The following is a 10,369-nucleotide window of genomic DNA, read 5'->3' on the forward strand; positions in this document are numbered from 1 at the left end:
CCCTGATTTTCATGTAATCCAGGTTCTTTGTGGTGATGATTCATTCAAACCAGTTAAGGTGGTAATCCAGGATTTTGGCTTAGAATCTGGTGAGGGTGTCATTTCTGGTCTAGCACCCATGTTTGCTGGCTGTCATCCTCTTACTAGATTTTCCCTTTATGTCTCATAATGTCAGAGAGCCAGAGATACACTTGAGAGCAAGTGTGAGTACGCATGGAAACCACTTAAGCTGGCAAAGGTATGATGCATCAGATGGCATCAATAGTCTGGGAGAGTATTCTTTTCCTTTTCTACATATGTCCTTCCTTTTGAGAAACTGCAGGTAGAAGTTGTAATGTCAGAAGGCTGCCGCAAATCCAGGAGCCTCAGGGCGTTTTCCTCTTCTCCTGGCACACAGCACAAACCAGGGGCTCCAAGGCACCTGCTTTTGTGGTACCAATGGCAATCACAGCAAACTCATCAAGTGTAGAAGGAAATGCCTGACCTTGAACAAAGACCTCTGATTGTGTGGTGAGAAACAAGGCTGCAATTTTATCTTTTCTAAATGCCAGTGATAAGGTCTTTTGTTCTTTTGTTTTTTTCTAGAGGTTTTCTGGGAGGATAATTTATGGCAAAGGCTACCCGGGGATTATAGGACATTTTAAGGACAGTGATTTCACAGAGGCCTGTAAGTGGGTGGTGAAGTTTTTGCACAAATCTTTTCGAGTATTATAACCAACTTATTTTAGTCCATTTTCAGTACTGCCTTACCCTGGCTCTTTTCCAACTCTAGAATAGTATCAGAAGGACTATAGATCTACAGCAAAGTTTTTTACATAATTAAACATTGGGGGAGCTTGGAACAGATTGATTATAGTGAATTGATCCACATGCTTGGTTTTCTAACCATTTTTCAACTGAGTTTCATATCTATAACCTTTGTGAAAACTGTTCCATGTTTTTCTTTATGGAAAGCAGCTGTAGATGAATTTTCTGAGGTCATGTCCTGTAGTTGGAAAATGGAGTGGGGCTATGCCTTAAATTAGACTTGGTGGTACTAGCCTCATGAAGTATGTCAGTTTAGAATAGTTCTCCCTAGGAGTTCCTGTCATGGCTCAGGGGTTAACGAATCTGACTAGGAACCATGAGGTTGTGGGTTCGATCCCTGGTCTTGCTCAGTGGGTTAAGGATCTGGCATTGCTTTGAGCTGTGGTGTAGGTCGCATACGTGGCTTGGATCTGGCATTGTGGCTGTGGCGTGGGCCAGTGGCTACAGCTTGGATTAGACGCCTAGCCTGGGAACCTCCACATGCTGCAGGTGCAGCCTTAAAAAGGCAAAAAAAAAAAAAAAAAAAGGGGGCAAGAATAGTTCTCCCTAAGGGTTGTCCTAGTGACATGTATAAAAGGGAGACACACTCTGGGGGAACTGAGCACTCACAGGGAATAGTAAGAGTTCTTTCCCCTTCCCTTTTCTTTGTTATTCTGCCAAACTTCACAGCTGTATTTATTTTTATTTATTTATTTATTCATTTGTTTTTATTTATTTTGTTTTTGGTCACCCTGTGGCATAGGGAGTTCCCAGGCTGGGGACTGAACCCATGTCCCCATACAGCAACTGAGGCAACACTGGGTCCTTAACTCATTGCACCAGGCCTGGGATTGAACCCATGTCCCAGTGCTGCAGAGATGCCACTGATCCTGATATGCCACAGCGGGAACTCTACTTTTTTAAAATTTATTTTTTATACTTTACGATTATTATCATTTTGGCCACAGCATACAGAAGCGTGATGTGGGACCTCAGCTCCCAGATGGGGATTGAAGCAGAGCTTCAGTGGTGAAAGTGCCAAGTCCTAACCACTAGGCCACCAGGGAACTCCCACAACTGTATTTATGTTTAGAATCTCATTCTATGAATTGATGCCTTGCTTCTGCCTTTATCCCCTTCCTGTCATTTGTAAAAAAGACAAGCGGTAGATTTTTGCACAGAGGAATAGCCAGCATGTTTATTTTGGATGTTTCTGTAGTTTGTCTTCAGATGGCCCTAAATCAATATGGTGCACAGGCAAAACCCAGATTCAAAACATTTACTTCAAGCCGAGGCATCTCTCGAAGGGCTCCTTAGCTTCCATTGACTAGGATGCTTTTATGTGCAGCTGTCAGATACCAACTGGAGTCCCCCTCCTCCAGATCTAGGAGGGATGGGTCCAACTCTGAAAGAGCTCTTCCTGCGGCAGTCTGCAAGATTCCTGTAAACCTCCAGAGGGTCTTTCACACTGTCGAAATCCTGGCTTTGAATGTCTCTGGCCCTTTTTTTGTAGACAGCCTGCCAAGCATCCAAGTGCCTCCGTGTTGTCTCTGATGTTGACACAGGCATGGAGCTCTGTGCTTTTCTTGATTTCCGCAAAAGTTTCTTTCCACGGGGCCATGTCTGTGTCTAGTAGACTTAAGGGAGGATCTGGGGGTGAGGATGGTCTTGGGGATTCAGCACAGGGATATATCCACCAGTATCACAGCTTCAAGGTGAACATTACACGTTGGCTTTCTGCCCCCCTACCCCCTTGTCCTTGTCCCCTCCACACAAAGCCGGGAGCAAAGCCAGCAGTTTCTTCTTGTCTCCTCCACAGCTAGTCAGCTATTCTGTCCCCTGCAAACATGCACAACTTTAGGTTTCACCTACATCTCCAAATGGCAGATTGCAAATAAAGACATTTTCCTTCTTCCTTTTTTTTTTTTTTTTTTTTAAAGGGCCACACCTGTGGCATATGGAAGTTCTAGGCTAGGGGTTGAATTGGAGCTGGTTGAATTGGAGCTGCAGCTGCCAGCCTAACCACAGCCACAGCAACCAAGATCCGAGCCACATCTTTGACCTACACCACAGCTCACAGAAACACTGGATCCTTAACCCACTAAGTGAGGCCAGGAATCAAACCTGCATCCTCATGGATACTAACCAGGTTCGTTACCACTGAGCCGCAATGGGAACTTCTCATTTTCCTTCTTGAAATAAGTTTCTGTATCAGCTATTAAGATGAGACATTATTTTCCATTTATGTTTTCCAGATATTACCCACACAACCCGGTCTCCTTGGAGCTTATTATTATGAGGGTAAAACACTCTGAGCCGTGGCTGGGTAACTTTGGTGAACATCAGAATCCCTTGGGGAGGTTGTCAAGCAAACAGATGGTATAATCAGACAAAACCAGCAGCATTTCTGAATATGATGTGCAATATAATTTCATTTAAGACCAAATACCAGTGAACCCACTATGATGTCTCTTCCTGCTCACTTTGTTTCTTTCCAAGAATAGGAAATTATCTGAAAACTAATCTTTTGGTTGATCAGCTTACTGGAATTTTCTTTCTCCTGTGAAACAAATTCTGCCTAAAAGGTGACCTCACAAGGGTATTTTCATTTATTTTCTTTATGGCTATACCTGTGGCATATGGAAGTTCCCAGGCTAGGGATTGAATCAGAGCTATAGCTGCTGGCAGCAATGCCAGATCCTTAACCTACTGAGTGAGGCTAGAGATTGAACCCGCATCCTTATGGCCACACATGGAAACTATGTTGGGTTCTTGACCCACTGAACCACAACAGGAACTCCAATATTTGCATTTTAAATCTTTTGACTCAGTATGTTAAAGTTCTACTTTTCCCCACAGTAAAGGGATTGTTAGGCATTCAGAGGAAGATAGGGAAATATAAATTAATTTACTGATTGGCAGTTTGAAACCAAACATATACTCTTGGCCTTAAAGATAAACTTTGTATGTGTTGATGAAAAATTAATCAGTTGATCTGAGAAGTTTTTGGAAAATTTTATTGGAGCCAAATTTGAGGATTATAACCCAGGAAGAGCAGAAAGCTCAGAGAACTGTTCTGCCTGTTAGAAGTCAAGGCACAGTTATAAAAGTTTTTTTGAGACAGAGGGCTGTTTGTCAAATGATATATTTTTGACAGTTTACATAATCCAGATCTATGTGTCATCTTGGTGGGTCATGTGACCCTTTAAAAGGTCAAGAAGGAAGGTTTCCATGTCTTGGCTATTGTGAATAGTGTTGATATGAACATATGGGTTGCATGTATCTTTTTGAATAGTAGTTTTGTCCAGATATATGCCCAGGATTGGGACTGCTGGTCATGTGGTAGTACTATATGTAGTTTTCTGATGTGCCACCATACTTTTTTCCATAGTGGTTGCACCAACTTACATTCCAACCAAAAATGTAGGAGGGTTCCCTTTTCTCCACACCCTCTCCAGCATTTGTTATTTGTAGACTCATAGTGGCCATTCTGACTGGTGTGAGTTGGTACTTCATGGTAGTTTTGATTTACACTTCTCTAATAATTAGCAGTATTAAACATCTATTCATGTGCCTATTGGCCATCTGTATGTTTTCTTTGGGGAAATGTCTATTTAGCGTTTCTGCCCATTTTTCAATTGGGTTGTTTGTTTTTCTGTTGTTGAGTTGTATAAGTTGTTTTTATATTTTGGAGATTATCCTCTGTCAGTTGAATCATTTGCTAAGATTTTTCTCCCATTCTTTTTGCTTTTTTTTATGGTTTCCAAACAACCTAAATGTCCATTGAAAAATGAGTGGATTAACATATATACACTGAGTACTACTCGGCCATAAAAAAAGAATGAAATAATGGCATTTGTAGCAACATGGATGCAACTAGAGATTTTCATACTAAGTGAAGGGGAGAGACAAATACCATATGATATCACTTATATGTGGAATCTAAAATATGGCACAAATGATCCTATCTACAAAATAGAAACAGACTCCAGACATAGAGTTGCCAAGGGTTGCCAAGGGGGAGAGGGGAGAGAGTGAGATGGATTGGGAGTTTGTGTGTAGTAGATGAAAACTCTTACCTTTAGAAGAGATAAGCACTGAGGACCTACTGCACAGCACAGGGAACTATATCCAATCTCTTAAGATAGAACATGATGGACGATAATATGAGAAAAAGAATATATATATATATATTTATGACTGGGTCACTTTTCTGCATAGCAGAAATTGGCATAACATTGTAAATCAACACTACTTCACTAGAAAAATAAAATAAAAATAAGAAGGAATGTTACTTTAAGGAGATGTATTTTGATGCAGGAGAATGTTGCTCTTCACAGTTGAGCAGGTATTTCTGCCGCCGGGGTAGGTTGGTCTATGCATAATGCATACACACAATGCATAATAGGGGAGAGGGGAAGCCAAAGGGCAGAGAAGAGTTTTTGTTTAAATTTTTCTTGTCTTGCTATAAAATATGAATTTTATTTCACAATGTATATTTACACATACATATTTTATTAGGTGCTTGGGCAAGAAATATCTGTTGAGACAGTCTCAGGTCTGTAAACTCTGGGACAGTTTCAGGACTTAGTCCCAGAAGATATTAAAAGAGAAACTTTTTTTTTCATTTTTATTTTTATTTTTTAATTTTTTTGGCCTTACCCAAGGCATGAAGAAGTTCCCAGGCCAGGGGTCAAACCTGTGCCACAGCAGCCACCCAAGTCGCTGTAGTGACAATGCCAGATCTTTAACCTACTGAGCCACCAGGGAACTCCAGAACAGGCATTCTTTGGTATCCAGGACCCAGAGCTAATCTTGAACTATGGTGGGTCTAGCTGGACCTCTCCTTAAGACCCTCTCCAAACCCTTCCCACTCTTTAATTTGTCCCAAGTTTCCCAAACTATATTGACTGGCATAGTAATCAACCTTTAAATTAATATAATGATGCTTTAGATGGTAACCCACCCACATTCTCTTATAGTCTAGAATATATTTGGTACCTCTAATGAAAACTCGTAAAAGAGAACCTAAGACTGGAATTGACTGGAGACTTTTTTGGTTAATGAATCTATGAAATAAACCATATATTTATTGAACCTTGACTTTGTAGGGACAGTGCTAAATATTCTGTTTTTTAAAGAAGTTAGTAAAACTGACTGGTAAGTACAGAGTTTCCATCTATCCTCACCCCCCACAGGCACAGACTCACTGACTATCAGAGAGTGCACATTTGCTACAATTGCTGAACCTACACTGACATGTCCTTATCATTCAAAGTCCATGGTTTACATTCGAGTTTAGTGCACATTTCTTGGTTTTGATAAACATATACTAACACGTATTCGCCACTGTCATGCAGAATGATTTCTCGGCCCTAAAGATCCCTCATGCTCTGCCTGCTGTTGTCTCCCTCTTCCCAAACCTGGCAACCATTCATCTTTTTACTGTCTCCAAGGTTTTGCTTTTTTCCAGTGTCATATAGTTGGAATCTTATATTTTGTAGCTTTTACAGATTGACTTTTTTCATTTAGTAATATGCATTTAAGTTTCCTCTATGACTTTGTGTGGCTTGTAATTCATTCATTTCTGTTTTGGCTCTGAACTGTATTCCATTGTATGGATGTACCACTGTTTATTTATTCACTGAATGAGAAAGATTCACCAACTGAAGGGCATTGTGGTTGCTTCCAAGTTTTGGCAATTATGAATAAGGCTGCTATAAACAGCTGTGTTTTGAGAGGACAAGAATTTTAAGTTTCTTTGGGTAAATACCAAGGAGTGTTGATCATTATTGTTTTTCTTTGCCCTTCTTAGGAAAACTTAATCTACCCCAGGGAAATATATTCCTATATAATCTAGAATTATCATAGTTTTAGCTTTTCCATTTAGGCTTATGATCCATTTTGAATTAAGGTTTAGGATAAAGTGAGGTAGAGATTAGGGTTTTTTTTTTTTTTTTCCATATGGATGTCTAGATGTAGAAAAATTTTCCTACCTCATTAGATTGATTAGGTACTTGGTCAAAAATGAAATGACTGTGTATTTGTGAGGCTTTGTTTGGCTCTCAATTATGTTCTATTGACCTACTTGTCTATCTTTATGCCAGCTCAATTCAGTTGGATAACTGTAATTTCAGAATAAATCTGAAAGGTAGGCAGCATAAGTATAAGTGTTTTTCCTTTTCAAATTGTTTTTAGATATTCCAGGACCTTTCCAATTCTAATTAAGTGTTAGAATCAACTTGTCAATTTCTACAGAAAACCACCTGCCATTATGATGTGGGCTGCATTGGGTACATAGATTAATTGTGAGGTAGGGGAACTGACATCGTAGCAATATTGACTCTTCCATCAACACGCTATGTAGCTCACTGTATTTAAGTTTTCTGTAATTTCTCTCAGCAGTTTCTTATAGTCTCAGTATAGAGATCTTAAATGTCTTTGGTTGACTTTATTCCTAAGTATGTGCTTTTTGATAGTATGGCAGAAAAAAAAGTCTTTAAAAATTTCATTTTCCAATTTTTTTTTTTATCTTTTGTCTTTTTAGGGCCGCACCCATGCATATGGAGGTTCCCAGGCCAGGGGTCCAATCAGAGCTGTAGCCGCTGGCCTACACCACAGCCACAGCAATGCTGGATCCTTAACCCACTGAGCAAGGCCAGGGATCGAACCTGCAACCTCATGGTTCCTAGTCGGATTCGTTAACCACTGAGCCATGACGGAACTCCTCATTTTCCAATTTGTGATGCTACACATATATTTTGAATATTAACCTTGAATGTCGTGGCATTGATCAACTCAGTAATTAGTTTTACTAGTTGTTTTATAGATTCTTTAGGAATTGCTATATAAAAACATGTCATCTGCAAAGAGATACTATTTTAAAAAAGTTTTAAAAGTATAGTTGATGTACAATGTTCTGTCAATTTCTGCTGTACAGCAAACTGACCCAGTCATACACATGCAAACACACAGGCATGTATACATTCTCTTTCTCATAATATCTTTCACATGTTAGAGACAATTTTAACTCTCATTTCTGATCTTTACATATTTTCTTTCTCTCTCTCTCTCTCTCTCTCTTTCTTTCTCTCTCTCTCTCCTTCCTTCCTTCCTTCTTTTTTGTCTTTTTAAGGCTGCACCTGTGGCATACGGAGGTTCCGGGCTAGGGGTCAAATTGGAGCTACAGCTGCTGGCCTATGCCATAGCCACAGCAATGCCAGATCCAAGCCATGTCTGCAATCTACACCACAGCTCATGGCACCACTAGATCCTTAACCCACTGAGCGAGGCCAGGGATTGAACCTGCAACCTCATGGATACTAGCTGGATTCGTTTCCGCTGCGCCATAATTGGAACTCTCTTTATTTCTTTTTCTAGACTTTATGCACTGAAGATTTATCTCAAAACACAGATGTATAGCATTATTTTTTTCTCAAAACTTTTGAATGCTCCACCATTGTCCCCAAGATGTATGTCTTAGTTTAACTCCTCTCTGCCATACTTGACTTTCCTTGATACGATGATACACATTTCTCTTTTTACTTTATCTAGTCAAAGTGAGTTGCATTTTAAAATCGATCTGGACATTTAGTATGTTTTTAATGCATTTTTTCCAGCTCCCACTTTGTTGGTGGTGCATCTAATTTTAAAAACGAGAAAGGCGAGAAGAAGTGTAATACCCAACCTTCCTGGTGAAGTGCATCCGCACACTTGTGAGGTTTTGCTAAACCACTCATCAACCTGGAATGTCTTTTATGTATGTGCCTGTTGAAATTCTGCTCATTCTTCAAGGACCATTCAAGTCCAAAATTTTTTTCTGAAGCCATTATTTATTCTGGTAATTGGAATTAATCTCTTGTTTCCCTATATTTTGCTAGAGAAGTTTTTTTTTCTTACCTTATTGTAATACTTACCAATTTTCTTTGCTAATGTTGTGTTCCATGTCTGTTTATATCCTTGATGGTATCTGGCATAGCACACATAGGTAGTAGGTAATTATTTCTAAATACTCCTGTCAATGACTCATTTATTTCAGTGTCTGGTGGTAAATAGTCCCAATGTTAACCTCTTGACCTATTGTGTTAATGAATTGGGTGTATAAGGCTATTGAATCATATGATAATTTGAATGACTAATTACCTCTAGGCCTAGAGAATCCAATTGACCATAGCAGGAACTTGGGGGTGATCCTTGACTCCTCCTTTTCCCTCAGCCCCTTATGCAAGCAGTCTTTAGTCCTAATTCCTGTCTCTCAAATCTATCCATTTCTTTCCATTTTACAACAACTTTTTCAGGGCCCCCTGAACATAATAGCACCATGGATTATTGTAACAGATGCTCTGCTTTCAGGTTGGTCTTTCTTCGATTCCTTTTTTCCCATGCTTCCAGGTGGATGTTTCTCTGACCCGAATCTGACCATGTCACTCTCTTGCATAAAGCCATGTAGTGTGCCTGGATTCCAAGGGTCATTTTGACAACTGGTTTCCAGCTTTGGAGACTCCATAAAAGACCCACGATTTCCAGATGTCTTGCTTCATTTTGGGGACAGGGTGGAGTGTTTTTCTTTTTTGGTGGCAGAGAGATTGGTAATGGAGATAGAAAGCAAGATGATGAAAGACAAGAGGGAAAGGGAGACAGTCACTAAGGCTGTGTCTGCCCTGCAGAATGTAGTTTCTGGCAAGGCAATTAGCATGCAGATCAGCTGCATGGAGTCCTCAATGCATTAGCAACTGAAGACCAGCTTTATGAGCCCGTCTTCAGCTTCACAAATTCACACACCTTCTGGCTGCACCGACACAGCCCCAGTTCAGAATCCATTAACTGAAGATTTAGTCCATGAACAAAAGTGATTCTGCATGCTTATGATTAATGAGAAAGCTGTTTCAAAAATTACACCATGCCATGCTGGCTAACTACTAGTAATTATTTTTATCATCATAATACTGAGAAACCGTTTCATCCTACCAGAAACAACTATTCAAAATGACTTGCTTGGATAAAAAGTACCCTTGTATCATTTTGAAAATCAAGTATTTTCTGATGTTTTTGATCTGTGGAGATAATCATAATAATTTTAGCCAACCGTGTGTGCTTATAGTAAGCACTACACTGCAGTCAGTTATTTGTACATATTAATTTATGAAGTAGGTAGGGTTGCTCTCTATTTTATAGATGAGAATACTGAGGCTCAGAGGTGAGGTCATGAGTAGCTGGTAAGTGGTAGAGCCTAGATTAAAACTGGTAATCTCCTGCCAGGGCCCACACTTGAATTCTGTACTGAGTTAGACGAGGAGACTACTTGTTAGGAAAGATTCTTGTTGTCATAGAAACTCCCTGGACCAAGCTGTACATTGAGAACTTCTACTGGGATAGATGGACTGACTGATGTTATGCTGTGCAGGGGTGTGAAAAAGAACCAGGGCAATAGATCCTGACCCCATCTAAGATGAAATCAGCAGTTAATGTTATGATCAAGAAGTTTAGTGAGGGAGTTCCTGTTGTGGCTTGACTAGATATCCGTGAGAATGTGAGTTCAATCTCTGGCCTTGCTCAATGGATTAAGGATCTGGTGTTGCTGTGA

At 39.9% G+C, this 10,369-nt stretch overlaps 1 long non-coding RNA gene across 1 annotated transcript in view; it reads left to right on the forward strand.

Moving 5' to 3' along the window:
* LOC110256539 overlaps positions 1-8,620 on the forward strand; it is a 213,226-nt gene extending 204,606 nt beyond the window's left edge. The window contains exon 3 of the long non-coding RNA XR_002338169.1: positions 8,406-8,620. This is a non-coding gene — a long non-coding RNA (uncharacterized LOC110256539). The remainder of the gene's footprint in view (positions 1-8,405) is intronic.

This window comes from Sus scrofa, chromosome 13 (assembly GCF_000003025.6).
Source record: "Sus scrofa isolate TJ Tabasco breed Duroc chromosome 13, Sscrofa11.1, whole genome shotgun sequence".
NCBI classification, from domain to species: Eukaryota; Metazoa; Chordata; class Mammalia; order Artiodactyla; family Suidae; genus Sus; species Sus scrofa.